The sequence below is a fragment of the Phalangium opilio genome, unplaced genomic scaffold (genome assembly GCF_054372755.1).
Source record: "Phalangium opilio isolate 3A_F unplaced genomic scaffold, DU_Popi_V2 ptg000017l_1, whole genome shotgun sequence".
Classification (NCBI taxonomy): domain Eukaryota; kingdom Metazoa; phylum Arthropoda; class Arachnida; order Opiliones; family Phalangiidae; genus Phalangium; species Phalangium opilio.
Window position 1 is genome coordinate 743,678 of NW_028324151.1, and position 15,199 is coordinate 758,876.

The 15,199-nt window shown below is 39.8% G+C and overlaps 1 long non-coding RNA gene across 1 annotated transcript in view; it reads right to left on the bottom strand.

The window, feature by feature from the left end:
* Positions 1 to 2,385: 2,385 nt before the first annotated feature.
* Positions 2,386 to 15,199, bottom strand: part of LOC149702165 (uncharacterized) — a 31,574-nt gene continuing 18,760 nt past the window's right edge. The window contains exon 2 of the long non-coding RNA XR_016381708.1: positions 2,386 to 2,688. This is a non-coding gene — a long non-coding RNA (uncharacterized LOC149702165). The remainder of the gene's footprint in view (positions 2,689 to 15,199) is intronic.

Consider the following 15,199-nt stretch of genomic DNA (forward strand, 5'->3'; position numbering starts at 1 on the left):
CGAGTAGTCTACTGTCTTGAGAGAGTGTTAAGCCTAACACCTGTAGAATAGATGAAGGGCTATTTTCACGAGAGGGGGGAACTTTGTGAAAAAGTGAAAGCTATAAAAGTGGAAACTATCTTCTTCTTCTTTTTGGAAGCACTTTCCTGACAAAACTCTTGATTGAAACTTTCAGCAACATATCATAAAAGAGTAAGTATACCATCTACTAAAAATCGAACCAGGACCTATACTCTTTAAGCGGCTTGCTTCGTCCTTAAATTCCCCCATTGAAAAATGGCTTTTTCTAAGGAGATTTTTCAGGCGAGTAAAACCGCTCAAACGTTATTTCTTTCGGCAGAGAAAACTGCCATATTTTACAATGAAAAAATGACATCCAAAAGGGTTTCAATTCAAAACTAAACTTAAATTCACTTTCGAAGAGTTTGAACAAAAGTAACGTCTAGAAACGAGAGGGCAAACACTCCAAAACTAAAGGAGTCAACTCAATGGACCACGAAAGGTCAACTTGACTGCAAGCGGAGTGTCGAGTCCCTCGATCGTGAAAGGATTCAATCATTCCCACTAAAAGCGGTTGAATTTAACCAATATAACAGAACTTGATATTGGATTGTAGCGCGAGGCCACGAAAATTTCCGGCTCCAACCAGCGGAATGTCCGAAATTTGCATTTAATTGGATCTAAAATCAAATCGACCAACCAGTATAGGATCTCGAGGATATTGAATTCGAGCTCGTCCGTGTCCCAAACAAAATTACTTTTCTTTAAACTTTCACTAACGCTCGCAAAATAGAAATAGATAAAATAGCCTACCTGTAGTTAAGAATAAATCCTTAACAACCGCTATTTTATTTCAAATACGTAAGTCTGATTGCAGAATATACAGTATAGATAGATCTTGCGTCAGCGAAAGTTAGAAAAACTAGCACCAATATATCTGGCAGGCGCAACTCATCACCTAAGCCTTTGCTAGAAGAAAAACTCGGGGAAAACTTTGACAAAAGAAGTGAAAGTTGGCGCCTCCACACATTTCTCTCGATGAGAAGGCGAAAGCCGGCCGGGGATAGGGACAAAAGATGGGGAGACCTGATTGAAAGGTGTTGGGATAGAAAGATTCGTCTTTCGTTTCGAGATATGGTTAGAAAAGAAAATTCCCTAACTCGTCCCCATTTAGGAAGATATGAAGCAGCCGGCCGGCACACACACAGAGTAAGTAATTGCGCAACTCGCGTCAAAGGATACAGCGACACGTGCCACTGACACTCGGACGACTGCCGCCGTGTTTACCAAATGAGTATCTCTACCTATATATCGAAAGAAGTCAAACTCTGTATATCAAAGATACTCGGAGATATTTAGAGAAATAATCAATAATTAACTGTAAGAACTTTCCGCCCTAATGGACTTTATTTCGGGGAAGTAATTTATATCTTTCTGACCCCTATAGCTGACCCGCGTATACTATATGCCGGCCCAAGATGCGTGGAGAAAAAGGGGCCAATTGAATTTAGGCGCCATCCTCGGACACGTATAGGAAGAAAGAACAAAGTGTTGACATTAGAACGACCCCTACCACATCAATTACAACACGGGCTTAACTCGGTAAAACCAGGGCGTCCCCCAATAACACCCCCAAATGTTTCCCAGACGCTAAGTGAAGAATTCACTAAAGACGACGAGTTAGTGTCCAAGCTCTCGCACCCTAAAGAAGCTTCGACTGTATTATATAGCCTCTTTTAATGCGGAGACGCGCCGAGTGCACTGGCTGGAAAAACGAATGGTGCAGCTAGGGTCTCCGAGGTAAAAGGTAGTAAGTATGTCATAATTAATAAACGGTCACTTTGGGTGTCGAATGGAATTAGGCTAAAACATGACACGATACTAGTTTATCTATAAACAAATTCCTTCGAGCGCTGGTGGGTCAAATTAATCTTTCTACGGGTCCGCCATAAAATCTGGACCCTCTCAGCTCTAGCAAAAACCTTTCGAAATTATTTTTTTAAGAAAGAAATATTGTTGTTTGTCGTTGTAGTTACGACATTGTGTCCCTTATTGTTACTGGGCGAAATAATAACAATTAGGCAGCTAGCTTTTATCTGGTCGAGTTGGCACCCGCCGCCGCGAGTCCACATTGGGACGAGCCGTGTACGTCGCCGCGATGCAATAAGGAGATAGGAACTAGGCGCCTTAAAAGAGCTTTTAATTAGTCGGTGCTCTTCATTTTCTTCGTGACAGCTGTCTTAGCGCTATAACGCCAGATATATCTCGGTAAGACATTATCCCTCAGCCCAGAAGAATGTTTCTTAAAGTAAACCACGTTGGTTTACTTCCAATTAATTAAATTTCTCGCGATATACTTGGGAGGGTTTATAAGAAACGCGTACGTGAACGGCAAAATTAATTTTGTAATTTTTGGCCTTTTTTAGCGGCGTGTATTTCTGAATTACTTTCGCTTAATGGACTAAAGAGATAGTAAGTACAATACAATAGGATAAACAATGGGAGAGCTTACGAAAAGCTTAGATTATACTCGGGCGATAAGATGTCGGACGTTTCTGCCTCAGCCTTGATTGAGTAGGCTCTTTGGTCAAAGAATGGACTCTATACGTACGTTGGTCAGTGAGGGAATGTTTTTTCTTTTTTCACTCGTCACTGTAATCCTCTTAGTGTTCTTTGGCTTCATTTAGCCTATACAAAAAGAAACGAAGGAATGATACGTTTTTGGACATTTTCTTAACCTTAAGCCAATGTACTAAAAATTATATAATTCTTAAAATTAATGATTTAAAAATTAATAAAGATAAGTATGGCGTTTAAGAGAAGGTAGATTGGTGGGTGACGTCAATCTTATATACTTTTCGAAGCGTGTTATAACACTTGAGCAAATATTGTTAGCCTTCTAGAATCATATAAGCAAACATTTCAACGGCCGGCTAATCCATCATTTCATAGATACGCTACGATTCACGTAAGATGACACAAAAACCCCACCCAACCACCCGGTGAACTCGCCATAGTTATCAAAGAACCGCTTGGACAACCCTCGGTTCGGTATAAGGCTAGGGGACATTTCACCAGTACCGCTTAAAAACAACCATTTCATTAGGTAGCCCTGTTTTACCTCCGATACAAAGTATTTCATTTGAAAATACGCCCCACCTCGACATAACCAAAATAATAATATTTAATATTAACGTTACGAAAGGCGGGAGGGAAATGGCTCGGGTGACGGATCGAATTAGTCGATTCTCTTAGGAGGGGTCTTATCGTACGGTTGTATTTTCTTTGTTGGATGTCTTGGCGGACGCGTTTCCGTCAGGGCAAAATATAGAATATAAAGATGGACATAGTCTGTCATCTAGTTTTTAGGCAAAGCCCTTATCGTCCGTCATAGAAAAGGAAGAGCTTATAAGTTGATTGAAGAAAACAGCGGATGTAACTCCGTGATGGAGTTTCTCAGCCACGCCCACATCCACAACTAAAAGTTTAAGAAAATTTTCTCGAGACGTCTTGATTTCTTAGACTCTATAAGGACTTATCTCGAAATATCTAATGAAAAACGGGATATTTAGGGTTTAGCTAAGCCCCTCAACGGTCAACGTAACTATTCGAAAAATGAAATAATGACCTATAATTAAATCAATTAACTGAGTGGTAATCTCGGGTGGGCCTAGCGTATAGGTCATCTAGCTAAAGATCCGGTTGACCTCCCTAAATTAAGAACAGAATACGTATCTTGACCCATGGCGTGCGCTAGGAGTCCCGCGGGACAACTGGGAATAGTGTTACGTTCAGAAAATGCTTTTAATTAACTTGTCGGCGCTTCTACTAGACAGCTGTCCAAGGACACCGACCTTCCCCCTCCCCCCTCCCTTCTACGCCATCTTAGTAGGCATACCATAGCAGAAAAGTGAAAGAATTACTCGCCAACCATCCAGAACGTCTTAACTGTCGTCACCTACCAACACCAGAACGGGTCACATCTCTTGAGAAAGAAAAGTCTGAGAGGGGATGTTGGAGTTGGGACGTTTTAGCTCGAACCGTAGTTTTAGGTTGTATGTAGAAGTTATAGGAAGGGAAAACCCAACCCAAAGTATGTGACCATCACTGTCGTGGAAGCGGAATAAGAAAAGAAAAAAATGCCATGCCCTTATCCGAGATAGAGCTCTTGCCGCATGCCACCCCCAACCCCACGTAGGACACCGATGATTTCTCCGGAACGCGCTTGAAGGGACAGGGTCATACCCATGGATATATTGCGCCCGCGTTATATCCTAACCGAGGGGAAGGAAATAATAAATACAATCCCTTTTAAAGAATACTAGTTCGCGTTTGTTTTTCTTAACTAAGTTCTAATTCAGTTTTTCTTGGCTAAGGTATCCGACCCCTCGTTCTAAGGAATTTGGTCTCGCGGCCCTTCCCGCCCGCCCACGCACCAAGTCTTCTTCGGCATTCATTCTGGAAAGTTGGGACAATATAATCAAGAACTCGTTTATCAGCCGCGAATAGAATGGAAGCAATTTTCGATAAAAATAAAATGGAATTTCCTATATACACTAAATATAAGGCGTATCATCGACTCTTAACAGAAAGTAGCTAGCCATTAATTAGCGTTCCCCTAATTAATAACAAAAGACAGAAGCTTATTTTACAAATAATAAATAAAATAAAAAGGATCTAGCCTGTTCTTTATTAACTTTGCAGTCAGATATTCTTCCGAAAATTAGACAGCGACTTAACTTAAGAAAGAAGTTGTTTGGCAACATTGTCGCATGTGCTCTTTAATCTTTAAGGTTCTACGTCAACTTTTAATTCAAAATTTGAATAAATGTATTTTATACAGAGTGGATTAGCTAGTAAAAGGTGGACTTAAATTCAAGAGTATTTAACGAGAAATGGGACTCGAATAGCTCAGCCATACGACATAAAGTTTAAAGTTAAATAGCTATGAAATCCGGTAAAAGTAATTATTATTTCATTAATGTTAATTACGCTAAGATGATTAGCCTTTGAGCGCCCAATTAAAATACTCGACAGATTTAAGTACAGTTGCTGGCAATTAGTTTTCTATACAGCAGTCAAAATACGTTTATCGCCGCGTTATTTTCAATGGTCCCTGAAACAAATCAAAATATTTTAAAATTACTGTCGCTTAATTAAAGTTGAAATTAAACGATATGAATAATATTATTATAATAAATATTTTGTGCGCTATATCAATACTGATAAATGGATTAGAAGCTAAGGACGACGCCGAGTGTCATTCCTTTGGACAACCGTGGGTAAGTTAGGTGGAGAAAATAATATGCGAAATAAGGGAAATATTGGCTGGGGTCAAAATTACAGTGTAAAAGTTCAGCCGATTGTTGCCAACCCAAACCACCCTCTAATCTGACGGCCGTTTGTCGAACGAATTTCATAATCGGAAAGAAATTAGGTTTATTACATCCGTGGGTCAAATTTTGCGACCTCGGAAGAATTAGCAAATCTTCGCTCAAAGCCTTGAAGACGCATAAAGGCACGACGTACCATACCAAAAATTTAATCGCCGCCTACACTCACATTTGCGGTAATTCTAAAGTGCTTGGGAGTTAAATAAAAGTTGTTTTTAAAATTTAACTAATTCAGATGAGAATATCAACGTAGTCGTGGAAAACAGATTAACGTGCGAAATGACCGTCTTAAAATTCAAATTATCGGAACTTCTGGGTTGTCTGGAAGTGGAAATTGTGGTGGACAATCCCGTGGAGACTTGCAAATCCATCATTCAAGATAAAGTCAACCAAAAAGGTTTTCCAAATACCAAACGCGTCCTTGCAATTTTCTCCAATGTAATAAAGACGTACATGGCCACTCGGTGGCCAGCCAAATAAATATACTACATTTACTCCGGAACTTTTGGTCTAAATTTCCAATTTAGAATCTGCTCCCCTTTTTAATCTGCATTCCCTCTCTCTCTATAAGCGCGGCGGGTGGTGGTGGTGGTGGAGGTGGTTTGGTAGGGTTTTTAAATATTTCAAAGCTAAGCCTCGGTGCGGTCTTACAATACAGCTAGTTAGAAGGTATCCCTGCATGTTACATTAGGAACGGAGAGAGAGAGGGGGGAGGGGGTTTCCTTAGGCGCGTGCTCCAATTAGGGAGAGATATTTTAAAGAAGACTCGGCTTGCAGTTTAGTTTCACTCCGGGGTATAAGTTCTCATTGAATGTCGGCCGCGCCGCAAACCCTAAAGTACCCGCGCTCGCTATAACCCTAATTTACCAAAACGTAGTAACTCCCGATTAAAAATGACAGTCTCTCCAAAAGCTACGAGTATTTCGACTTTTTCCCTGGGCATCTAAACTTAAGACGTTTTGGATGTAAGTGGAGCGTGCTGGGATGTAGAATTAAGAAGAAGAGCCCGGGGTCCCGCGGCTACAATTAATGAATTCTGCGAGTACGCGGGGAAAAGGCCACGAACACGATTTGGGTCTTCCCTCTATATATACGCTATATAGTAACTTGGACCGATGCTATCATCTTTAAGAGTAGAGTGAATAATAGAGGGAAAACCACCAAAGATCATCCCAAACTTTAAATGCAACACTTGGAAAAATCTAGAACCGCCGCAGTCTCATCGGGGAAATATCTTCTTAAAGGGAACGTATCTTGATTATTGGAGCCTTAAAAAATATTTTCCACGTAAATACACCTCAAATAACACGCGTTTAAAATGTCTTTAAGATTAAAAAGAAATAGGAGAAAGCAATAATCCAATTTCATTGTCTCTTTAAAATTACGAATACTCGGGCGTTGTGCAAGGATGCCTTGAAACGAACCGAGCTGCCTAACAAGGTCGCACGGTTTTAAAGTCAGAATGGATCGAGGCCCGAGCGTAAGAGTAATTTTGGCTAGGGCAGCACGGGCGGGCTTGTCTCTCCTCTTACGGTATATTGGACCCCAGTGGTTTTAATTAGGCTTAGTGTCAGCGTATTCACCAACTCTATACGCGTACAGTACAATTGTATGCGGGAATAGCTAGCTAGCTAGCTGGCTGGCTGAAGCCCAATTAACCAAGAAATGCCCTCTACGGAGTCGCCCGTGACAAAAGGACTATTCATCTCTTAAATGAAATATTCCGCAGCGTCCGTCCATTCCACCTACGTCTCATTTTGAATTGAAATTATTATTATTATTAAAAGCGAACTTATTATTTAATTTAGAAATATTATTCTACGGCGTAATTTAATTAAGTTTTTGAAATTTAATTTACGCTATGACAAGGTTGGTTTAGCTTCTCGGGGAAGTGGGCCAACACGAGATGAACTAATCAAAGTTGTATTTAATGTCAAAATAACAATTTACCTAAATTTAAATCATTTATAATTATTTAAAATGGTCTGAATATTTTATAGCCACGTTAATCTGGCTAATATTAGGAAACTAGTTACTAAATTATAGCAAAATACTACTAACTAAACCATCCTCTATAAGTTGTTAGGCGGTAATTAACTCTGATTTATAAATTAAATTTACTAACGAAATTAATTTAACAAACATCGTGAAATTACAATTGAATATTTCAAGCGCCTATGAGTCGGCTTCTCCCTGAGCTGCGGTGTATGGCGTGAGCAACATTTCTACAGGGGCTCATAGGATTAACACGGGCTAGTTTCAGCCTGGAAGTCGGCTTCGCCCTGATACCTACGCAATCTCAGTATTAAGAGTAGTGACCACATTATGAAAAAAATATATATTTGAATTGGAAATCTTTCTCTGCATGGGACAGAGAAGTTCTATTATATATTTCTTGTTTGAAATTCCTGGCGTTTTATTAAAGTGGACGGGATGAGTGTTCACTAAACCATAAGTAAACTAATTACCTACCAAGTTTCTAAAATATCTTAGTAGCCTCGAATGAGGTTTAAACTTTAATCAGAGAAAACGCGTGCCACTATAGTAAGAGTCAATTGCAACTTAGAATCTAGAATTAGTTTACGTATGATTATTAGATACGTTACGTCTAAGAGAAGGAAAATCAACTCCGTTGGCAAGGAGGAAAACAGAAATTGAGAGTCTTCAAGTTATAGAAATAGCTATTTTTCAATGCCTGCATGGCAAAAGTGGGTAGGTTTATCTTTCCTATATAGTAAGAAAAATACCATTTCTATGCAAAATTTACGGCCTGCTGGCTAAAGATAATAGAAAACCCGGCGGTGCAGCTATACTGTTCCTCTCTCTCTCTCTCTCTCTCTCTCTCTCTCTCTCTCTCTCTCTCTCTCTCTCTCTCTCTCTCTCTCTCTCAAAATATAAAAACACTAGTGGATATCCCATGACCAACAAAAAATGCCAGGAAAAGCAGGTATAATATTTGAGAGGTTTAGTTCCAGCCCCAAACTTGGCATTCTTCAGCGTGGGAAGTTGGGGGCGAAACTACACCGCTGAAAGACTATGGGAAAGCTCGGAGTCTTCCGGATTTAGAGTTTTATACAAATCGAAAATAGAAATGACCAAGTCCCGCCACCGCTCAAGGCTCAGGCCAGCCTTTTCCCTCTGGAGATAATAAAAGAAAGCAAGGAAAAAGACATTGGTAAAATATGAAACTCGGGGAGCATTCGCTCTATACAGGTAGCTTTGTATTTTGTATTGTGTTCGCTGATGTGAGAAATTAGAAACGTATTGGATTTAAAATAGCGGAGAAAGTATAGGATGCATGCTTCTTTTCATAGTGTGCACGCTCTCACTCTACAGACAGACAAAACAGACCCACGCGAGAAGCTTCAAATACAGCACGGATTATTTTCCATACACGAATAGTTGAATATCAACGCGTACTATAATGCCAATGTACACTCGAGTCTCGATATGCGTCTCTCAGGTTTCTTTTCGACTAACCGGCGCTCTACTTTCGTTATCTTTACCCACAATTCTCAGCTAACTATACCTCGAGAGCCGAATATTCGTCGTATGGCGAGCGGAGATTAGGTTGGTGTACAACGTAGTAGCAAACTACGAGGACGATGTAAAATCTTGAAACATCATAAATAATAGAGGGGGGGGGTAAAAAAATTGCAATCAATCATTGCTTTGAAAAAAGTTGACTTAACAATAGCTATTTGTTTGTTTACAATATTCTCCGGAACTTGTATACTAACAAAGAACGCGTAGGGTATATCCTTGATATCTTTTAGAGCCGAGAGAGAGAGTTTTGAGTGAGCGAGCGGAAGATGGGAAGCCAATGACCTTTGGTATCCATCCACCAGGATGCTCGTGGCCAGCCTTGTTCTCTCTTTTTTTTTCTTTTGGCTAAAATTCACACGTAGTTTATCAGCTGAAAACAGGCAAGAGAGCGAGGGGGAGTGTTGGGTTGCTTCGTTTCGGGATCGAGGCTCCACTATACTCTGTAATGGAAGTTTTCATAGATATCTTCAACGCCCATTCTTATATAGCCCTCGCCCCATTTTTCACGAACGCCGACAAAAAGGCCCACACGATAAAACCTATTTTAAAACCCTGAACATATCAAGGGTTCTCTAGGATATTTACGCGTGAATTTTATAAACCAATGGGAGAGCGCATTGTTGATACGAAACCCCAGGGGTAAGAGCCAGGAATCTAGTATATCAAGGTTACTACTCGATGTGTACCAATATGGGACAGAGCTGAATTTTTCCTGGTACATCGAAACTTAATTACTAGTTATAGAAGGAGGGTCTTGGGGTGACTTTCTAACCTTGTTAATCTTTAATACATAGGTACAGTGTATATACGAAGGAGGTTGTAGGGTGTTTGGGGCGCCCAAGCACCGCGAGTTTATATTGTATATAAGGAACTAAAGGAGCGGGTGGGCTTTTTTACGGGCTAAAAAGCCGGAGCGCGCTGAAAAAACGGGATAGCGCCTCCTTAAAAAAAGAGGAATATCAGCGAGGCAGCTAGCGTAATAGTGTATGGGGCCTCTTTTTCTACCATTTGCGGTCACTTTACAACAACGTATAATGGAGAATATCGTCAGAATCGTTATCTCAAATCCCAAGCTTCGAGTCAAGAGACCCAAGAAAAATAAGTTTCAAAAACAAAGAAACTTGATCAAGGCCTACTATTAAATAACGTTGAGTCAACTCAACCTAAAATAGTAAAATTTGTTCCATCCTATAATTTCCAATACAACGTCGTATACGTTTTGTATTTTGGAAATATCTCTCTCTGGAGGGACAGAATGGGAGGAGCTTTACCGATCTCCAAATGACGTGGCCAGAAAGGTCTAACAACCGATTTTTCTTGGCCTTCCCACTATAGGGACAATGGGGTTATGTCCCGTTTCTTATGTTATATGTTATAGAGTTATATAATGTATATTTTTTTATTCTTCTCTTCGCGGTGGTATAGAGGAGAGGGCCATTAGACGATGGTTATCGTGACTGCTTAATACGGGACATTTAACATTTCGTCAAAAAACGCGAGGGCCGAATTAAAAAATGATCTGACGACGACGACCGGGTTAGGCCTGCAGGCGCACGCATCCCGTGCCCCCTCCCTCATTTAAAAAAATAGAGGAAAAGAAAAGAAAGTTTCCAAAAAGAATTCTTTTTGTAAAAGTTTAAAAAAACAAGATACGCCTGACTATTTTTTTCCCTCCAAAGAAAGTCTAAAATAATAACGTTTCTTCGAAGGAAGGTAAGTTCAAATAATAATAATGAAAGCCTAAAGTAGTACCTAGTTTGGTCTTTCGACGTATACTCGCTCTCTTTCAGCTTCTAGGCTACGCTCGACCAATTAATAATTAATAATACTTTCCTCTCCCTACAATGTATCTTTTCATTATAAATAAAACAACAACTTTTCAGTAAATACTTATAAGAGAAGAACCGAATTGTATTACTAAACCGTTCAATTTCTCTATTATTTTCAAACAAAAGCCGACTGCAGATTTCTATTATAAAACTTTTAACTTTCAGGTGTGACTAATTAATCCAAGGGACTCTTCCCCCCCCCCTCTCTCGGATTTAAAGGGAAAGCCTCAAGAGGAAGCCCAGAACTATTATTGTCAAAGAAAGGTTATATCAGTAATTTCCAAGGAGAGTTTCCCTTTTCGGGCCAACCTATTTACATAAAACCAATTAAATCGTTTTCGCTAATCACGGACGGGCGGCTATACGCTTTAGAAACTCGGGAGCTAGATCAAGACCAAACTAAGGGAGGAAATAATTTAAGGAGTGTTTATTCGGGAAAGCTGGAAAAACGGTATTGAGGAATGATTGCTCTCTCAATGGACTTGACGCGGCGTTATCGGTGCCGTACTTATTTAATGGCACTAAGCGTATCTGGTCGGTTAAGCTCCGCAATTAGCGATACTACTTCATTTAAAGCGCGTCCATTTGGTTCCCCTTTCTCCCAATAAGCTGCGATGACACGTAAGTCAATTCGGGAAGTTCATAGTGACGTCTCTGAGAAGGCTGCTGGGCTAACAAGGTACTGGTCGGTGAAATGGGAAGGTGTGTTGCCGGCTTAACAATTGAAGTTTGAGTAGTTTTCGCTCTTTGCGCTTTTACAACTCAGTTTAAACGTCGACGAGTTCAAAGTTGAAGAATAAGAGCAAGCGTATGGGAATTATTTTTGAAACGCAATATGCATTTTATGCTTTGCATGCACGGTAATGCGCCTATTCAGATTTTTAAGTAATTGAAGTCATTCAAAATACTGATACATCCTTAAAATGGGTGCGATTTAACGTATAAATAGGCCTAAAATTGACCCTAATTAAGCTTGTCTTTATGGAACACGTTTGACAAAGCAACAAAGATCTACTCAGAACTCGCGAAACTTTTATATTTATAATCTCCGTTTGTTTTAATCCCCGGGTATTCCGAGCCGAGTTCATTTTACTTGACGGCTCCGCTTTGAGAATATCTTTTCTTCCATTTAATCCTTCTTCCTCTATACCGTCTCTCTCTCTCTCTCTCCGTCTCTTATTGTAAAGCCATGAGGCTAAAGTAGAATGGTTCTCTCTCTGGGGTATTTGACTCATTTGCATAGACGCGTACTGGCATTCACGCTGGTCAAAAGGAAATTCTTTTGTTCCCATTGGATAAGTTGTAACTCCAAACTTAGTCGGCGCCTTCGAGCTAGGCTTGACACCAATTATCTCCCTTTCTTTATCCTTTTTTTTCTCTAAGAATTAATTTTTTTTAACTTAATCCCTTAAGAACGGCGAAACGAAACTTCGGTACAAAAAAAAAATTATATTAAATTAAATTAAATTTAAACTAATTTGAATTCATTTCAAAGAGAGAAGCGTAATAAACATAACGGTAACGAAACTAGGTATGTAAATTAGTAGTAACAAAAGGTTGAGTTCGAGTTAGTATAGTAGCAAAAAGTCGTCATTTATAGATAGTAAAGTTATCATATTTCAGTTATGGTAAGGTAACATTAATTTAATTTTCAGCGGTCAAACTAGGCAACTCGGTTTAAGCGTGGGTGGCTTCAGACAGATCAAGGCCCCAAAAAAATTAACGTAAAATCTCTAGGGGTGTTTTTTTTTCTATTGGCGCCATAGATCGGGCCCGGAATCATATCTTTTCATAGACATCCGAATATAAATTATCTCTAAGTGTTTAGCGAGCCCAGAAAGAACTCGGTTTGAAAATAATTCCATATACGAGAATTTTGAGAAGGTACCAAGGACCTCGAAGATTAATTGAAGAGTAAGGACGAGGGTCTGAGCTTATTTCTAATATCCATGATCCGATCCTTTCTTCTTGGGCAATGCGCTTTTGGCGGGAAAACTGTAAGAGAATTGGCAACAGCCTGAATCGAGCGCCTTGCCGTTTAATCAAGCGAATTTCCCCGGAGATTCGAATAGGCTTCTATACCCAAGTGAACGTATATAACCTTTTGTAGGGCACCGCGTGCAACACACGCGCGCCAAATTTTGGCGCCCTGCTTTTCTCTTCTGGCAAAAGAGAGCGTTAAGTTGCTAATCCTCTTAAGCTATTCGTCGCTTCATTCAAAAAGGAACCCAATTCGATAATTATTCCGAAACCTTTCATCTCCCCCCCCACTCCCTTTCTTTTTTCATCATCTTAAGCCTGGAAATTAAACACTAATTGGTTTTTAAATTCGAGAAAATTGGATTGTTAAATCGCGCTAATTAGAAAATTTTTGATTTCCCGCGCGTTGCAAAAGGATTACGTCAATTCACCAGGGGTATAAACATTAATAAGCGTATTATCTATAAGACTCGATACAATTTAGGCCTAAGATTGTAGAAAAGAAATTGAGGAAATTGAAGGAATCGAACTTTGATTATGCAAAATTTTTCTTTGGTAATATTTCAACTGTAGCTCAAGGTTTCATTCGTAAAAGTCTATTTTTGGTCTTTCAGTCATCAACATGGCAAAATTGTCGCGAAGAAATTGCAAATAAGTAGACTTTTTCGATTCAATCATCCTTAACATTATCTATGCCATTTTCGACACACTAAGGCCAGTTGAAATTTGACGGCGCTAACTCGGTATCGAAATAGCCTATCTGAAAAGAGAAAATTCTTCCAATACATTTCTCTGGTTTCTACGGATACTGATTATATTGCCTTTGAGAAGGCGAATGGCGGCTCGTTTATGTCCGAATGCTCTAGTCTAGCGAATAACTCTTCGCTTAAGCGCATCACCGTTCGGGTGCGCTAAGCGCTAGTCAGCGGTCACGCATCACGGACCATCAGAGCACTATGGAAAGAAACTACGTAACGCGGTCGTTTATTCAAAAAAAAATAAAAAAAATTGCCATCACCAAGGAAACGCGTACTGAACTTTAAAGGCGCACTGCCACCTCGAGGTTTAACCTGATTTGATATTTCTTCAAAAACCATCACAAAATTTAACGCGGATGACGTTGGAGTTTCAAATATCTACCACGTCCACAACGGTCACGAGCGTAAACAACCAAACCAACCCTAACCTCGATCTATCTCACTTGGATAATGGTCAGAAATCCGTAATTACGAAATGTATGTATACTTCTGACGACATTCATTTCGGTCTCCCTTTATAAGAAGTCAGTGAATAAACGAGGCTGTTTGGTCTATAAAAACGGTTGGGGGTGGGCGGGGCGTGGGTAAATGCTTCGGTAACGGAATTGTTGGACAAAAAGTTAACTCGACGATATCAGAAACCTAATGGAATGGAAAGAAATGCTCGATGTGTGTCTATGGAACTGTATGCCAGCTCCTATGCAGGCTAAGAGCTATAATAATACGAACGGACCAAAAAAAAATATATATAGTCTAAACGATGTGGATTGGCTAAAATGACTTAGGGAACATCGAGCTGCTGGGATATGAATAGTTTCCCCTATTATATCATTCCGACGTAGTCTTAACCATTTTTATCGCTATCTTCTACGACCATACATAACCCATCAAAAGGTTCATACGACGAAGTAAGAATAAGAATAAACCTGCATTTCTTGGTACAACGCCTTTGCGGGCTGCCCAAAAACTAACGTACACAAATACAATAATAATAATAAAAATAGGACCATGGTGAAATTAACGAAATAAAAACTGGACCATGCATGCATGCCTGGTAGTCGAAGAAATTCTTGAGAAAGAGAAAAATTCTTATTGCAAACGGGGTAACTTTTTAATTTTGTAAAATGCACAGTGCACAAAGAAACGTTCCCTCCTCAAGAAACGTTATGTTTGGTTCAGGCGATGAAGAAAAGCGTATGGCGGACTACGGTACGTTAAATCTTAGGAGGAAAAAGTGGTAGCGTTGTTTCCACAAAGCTCGCGAGCCTAGACCACGAAAATATGGGAATTCGGAATTTCTTTCAATTTCACTTTCAAGAAAGACGCCGCGCGGCCAGTTTCTTTCCCTCCTTTACAAAAATACACTCAACCTTGGAGTAAGTAATTAAGGGTGGATAAACACCTTAAAGATTAACCGAATAAGTATTAATTTTACCACGTGACAAATTAAAGAAACATCTACAGCCTATGATAAAATAATCATCCACACCTATGAACCAAAAACATAAAAGTATTTTGAATCCGTTGGAACTGCTGGTTTAATTTCACCACGCGAGTGGGTTTCCAGCTTTCAAGTGGCAGTAGGCACGAACGTCTGTTTAAATGCATTAAAACCGTGACCGGGTATGAAGGTGGTGCAGGGGTTGCTTGTGGGGGGGGGGTTAAGCTTTCATGCATAATTCATGTAATAAAG